This window comes from Nylanderia fulva, unplaced genomic scaffold (genome assembly GCF_048542155.1).
Source record: "Nylanderia fulva isolate GAGA-0341 unplaced genomic scaffold, ASM4854215v1 Scaffold65, whole genome shotgun sequence".
Classification (NCBI taxonomy): Eukaryota; Metazoa; Arthropoda; class Insecta; order Hymenoptera; family Formicidae; genus Nylanderia; species Nylanderia fulva.
Genome location: NW_028190753.1, coordinates 28,984 through 33,758, shown reverse-complemented (window position 1 = coordinate 33,758; position 4,775 = coordinate 28,984). Strand labels below are relative to the sequence as shown.

Here is a 4,775-nt window from a genome sequence, read left to right as displayed (position 1 = left end):
GGCCGCCGGGTGCCCCGCGGGGCCCTGCGAATTTGCTTAATGCAAATTTTCTCTCGCCGTTCCTCTTTTCTTCTGCATTGAGTTCCGCTGTTCCTCTATATTGGTCGTCGGGAAGACTTCTACGAGCGCGCCTCTTTGCGGTTCCTCCTAAAAATCCGCCAGATCGATTGTTTGATCGATGGTGAAATTTTGTGTATCCGGATCTGCGGAGGCTCGAGGCAGGGTATCTCCCGCGGCTTTTGTTTCCGGGGCTCTCTCGCCTCTCGCGAGAGAGTGGCCATCCCCGTCTCTGGCCGGAATCTCTGCGAAAGAAGGAACATTTTACGGCGGTATCCAGGTTCTTAACGGGAGGAGCAATCCAGAAAATCTATGTGAAAATAATATTTACCGGGCGTGATCCGGACTTGGTGGCCTCTGCTCGGTCCTAAATCGTCCTCTCCGTTCTCTCACTCTTTCTCTCTTTCTGTTTTTCCGGTTGAGACACGTACCCTATGCAAAATTGCTCGCCGAAAACGCAAAAATCGCTTAAACAAAAATCATAAATAAAGTAATTCGCGAAACGGGTGCGCGAAGCGCATCCTCCGACGCGGTAGAAAACGCAAAAATGATTTTTCGGGTGCTCTCTCTCTCTCTCTCAAAGATTGGCGAGAGAGCAAAGGTTCCCGAATTTCCCGTCTTCCCGGCCGAGCCTTCGGCCCTTGTGACGGACAGTAAAAAATGTCACGTCACAATACACACACGCACACACATGTACGCACGAACGCATGCACGAACACACACACGTGTATATATATACACACACATATATATGTATATACATACATATACATATAAGTGTGTGTGTATATGTGTGTAAAGATAAATATAAATATATAAATTTATACACATATACACATATATACGTGTTCATTTTAGTCTCTTAATTTTTTAACATAATAATACAAAAATATATGTCTGTATACAGACTACAAATACCACTGCAAATCCAAGTGTGTAATTTTTACACACTTATATGTGTAAGATTACACATTTATGCGTGTTATTTAGTTTTCCGTGTAAAATTAACATACTATACTGCATAAAAAAATGAATTTACACATTTGAATGTGTATTTTAACACGTCTTGTTATGTATAATAAAATATACAATATTAAATGTAGAAACGTGTACTTCCAAATAATTCAAATGTGTAAAAAATACACACATAAAATAACTTTATCCATTTAGATTTTATTACACATTAATTTTACGTGTAATTTTATCAATGCGTAATAGAGAAAATATGTAATATGTATAGATTTATTATGAGAAAATTTTCTAACATTATTAAATAAATAAATTTGGCAAAAACAAATTTTCTTAAACTTATATCTTATATATTTACAATGTTTTTTATAAAATTGGGAAACACTAAATCTTTTAAATAACATATAACATAAATTTAATTATAAGACAAAGTTTTATTATAATATTCGAAATTACATTTTTTTTGGAAGAGATTTGATTTTATCCATAAAATTCAACATGTTCATGGTTAATAAATGGTACATATTTCTTATTTTTTAGAGAAGATTTTTAGAAAAGATGAAAGTGGAAAAGGAAATGTTAAATTTTTGACATTTTTTACAATTTTTTGTACATTGTGAATTTGTTTGACTTTGTATGAATTCATTGTAAAATCAAAATATTCTGTTTGCAATGTTAAAATAACTAATAAGATTTCTTTGTTATAAATAAATATTTCATCCACTTCTCCGAACACTGGTAAAGCATCTTCATAACATTCAAGCAAAATTATACTTTCACATTGATATGTGGTACCATGCACTATTACTTTTGGTGATCGCATTATTTGGCAGGTCAGCCATTCAGATTCATTAATAATTCCATGAAAAATGTTTACGTATAGTAAATTGCACAGAAGGACAGATACTCTAAGTGCTATATAATCTCCTTTATATAGAAATTTTTTTGAATTGATACCAGGATATGAAATTAATTTGGAACATAGGCGTGCCTGATGTCTGTATGTCAATGTAAGTGCCATATTTTTGAAATTACGTACAACCGGCATAAGTGATTTAAAATATGCATGACATGCTTCAAATTTAAAGCACCATTGTTGCCTTGGGAGGTCCAAACAATTTGATGTATCTCGGAACATGAATTAAAAAGTGAAATTTTGGTACATTGGAATCTAGATATAAATGTACAAATTGTGTAATATATATTTCAATCATTCGACTCAATAACTCAATTGATTCTTCGTGTATCTCATAAGCAAGACAAACATTCATGATCTGTAATAACATAACATAACAATCTATGTACTCAATAAGATGCGGATTTTCATATTGTATCCAATCTGCAATTAACAAAGGCAACATGTGTGCTAGAGTAAATAATTGTGCTGCACTTTGTAAAAAATTACCATCAACAAGATGATCACGAAGAATTAAAGCAGGTTTATCATTTTTAAAATGACCGTAATCAAAATGAGTAATACGTTTGTTAAATTAATCAAGTGTAAATAATTAAAGTTTAAAAATGCAATATTTTAATAAACGACGAATAGCAATTTCTACAGCGCCTTCGATAAGAATATGCATACAATTCTGAGGCAGAGTGTCACATCTATGTTAGCACTTTGTAACAGAGGACTTTTATTCATCACTCCATATGTTTTTTGCCAAAAAATTTTTGCTGCCTTTGTTAATGTAGAATCAGTTACAACTTCGAGATGATTGTTGTGAATTGTTTTATTACGAATCGTAAAAATTATCATCGTGAAAGTTATTTTTATATTCATCAGATGTTGTCAAACAAGTACGACAAAACCGATAAGCAGAAACTGATTCTTTAAAACCACCTAATAAAGCAGAGGCAGGAGTATCTCCCGCACAAGATAATAATGAGCCTTTAAAATTTTTTCTTTTTTTTCCAACTTCAATATTAATACCCTCGTTTTCTAATTTTATAATATCTTTCATAAATGGATTCAAAACCTTCTTTAAAACTCCTGGTTTTTTCAAATATTCTGTTTTTAGAATTGCATATAATTGAATAGCATTCTTTGATGATCTAAATTCAGGAGATATATTTCCTAATGTCCAATAAAATACAGACAATTTTTGATTTTTTGAGGCTGCACCCAAAGGATTGGCAATACCGAGATCATCGTAATAAAGAATTACAGCTAACGCATTTTTATGATTACGAAAATAATGATTCTCGATAGTAACTTCCATCCAATACTGTCCGATATACTTCTGGTTTATGTGGCTTTGGATTCTCGATATTTGACCTTACTTCATCATTTTCCAAAAGATTTTTCAAATTCTTGGAAAAAAGTACGATGCAAGCATCATAAGTATCTTCACAAATTTTTGGTACTTTGCCAATGAAAGTCTTCTTTTTTTCCAAACAAGTTTTGTACCAAGTATATGTTTTTTCGCTGGAACCATATTAAATTTTTGTATCGATATTTTATCTAGAGCTTTTTTTGATTGGACAGATAAAAATAATGATGATGGTAGATGTTTCTCAGTAAATATTTCCTTAATATCTTGAAAATTTACTGTATCAGAATCCATTGTGTTTTGAATCTCTTGCTAAAAAATAATATAAATATTGAGTTATTTTTATCTAGAAAAATATGTAAAAGAAACAGATTAACATCTAAGAAAATTCATCTCGATTCATCTCGATTATGTTATAATTTGATTATATAATTAATATAATATATATATAATATATTATAATAAGATAATATAAAGATATAATTAATAAATTATTAATTATTTATTATTGTTTTATATTAACATAATATCAAGTATAGCTTTTTTAAAATATTAATTTCAATCATCTCGTAGTTATAACTGATTCTACATTAACAAAACTAAATTAACAAAGTAAACTACTTAAAAAGTTTATTCAGTGCAAAATGCTGGCGAATTTAAATATAAAATACCCATTTTTGATCATTCAAAAAATTAAATTTTTTAATTAACCGTGGACATATAGTATTTTTTTTTGTAAACTTTGAACTTTGAACTAAGAAATTTCTGGAAAGTTTTTTGTTCAAAATTATTTTTTCGAATTTTATTAATTTTAAAAAAAATTATAAAATATCTGTATCCAAATCATTACTAGCAAAAATTTTTTGGCCAAAAACATATGGAGTGATGAATAATTATACTGACTACTATAATTGCTGTATACATGTCCAATAAATGTGTAACTCCATCAATGATATGTTCAACAGCCGTGTGAGACATTTTACATTTTTCTCGAATGTTTATTAAAAACTGTGCAGCGTAGCATTGTAATCGCTCTGTGGCTGTTTCTAATATTGGCTCTTGATCTTCATCTAACAATTTTTCATCTAACAATTCTTTCTAATATTGGCTCTTGATTTTTATTTAACAATTCTTCACCTAAAAATATTATAAATATGTATAACATACTATAAAGCTGATAGCTAAAAACATATATAAATAGCAATTATTAAAACAATAGTATTTTAACCCTCAAACTAAACACGTGGGTTTTTTGTGTCCGGGTCATTTTTAATCCATTTTTTTTAAATATTAATAAAATCTCGAGGTTGGAAACTTATCCAAAAAAAAGTTTGTGTCAAAAGAAAATTATAACTGAAAGGACAACTTAAAAAGTTTATTCAGTGCAAAATGCTGGCAAATTTAAATCTAAAATATCCATTTTTAATAATTAAAATAATTAAATTTTTTAAAGCCGTGAACATATAGTATTTTTTT

The 4,775-nt window shown here is 29.8% G+C and overlaps 1 pseudogene; it reads right to left on the bottom strand.

Moving 5' to 3' along the window:
• Positions 1 to 1,506: 1,506 nt before the first annotated feature.
• LOC146720624 (uncharacterized) lies at positions 1,507 to 4,277 on the bottom strand (annotated as a pseudogene).
• Positions 4,278 to 4,775: the final 498 nt, after the last annotated feature.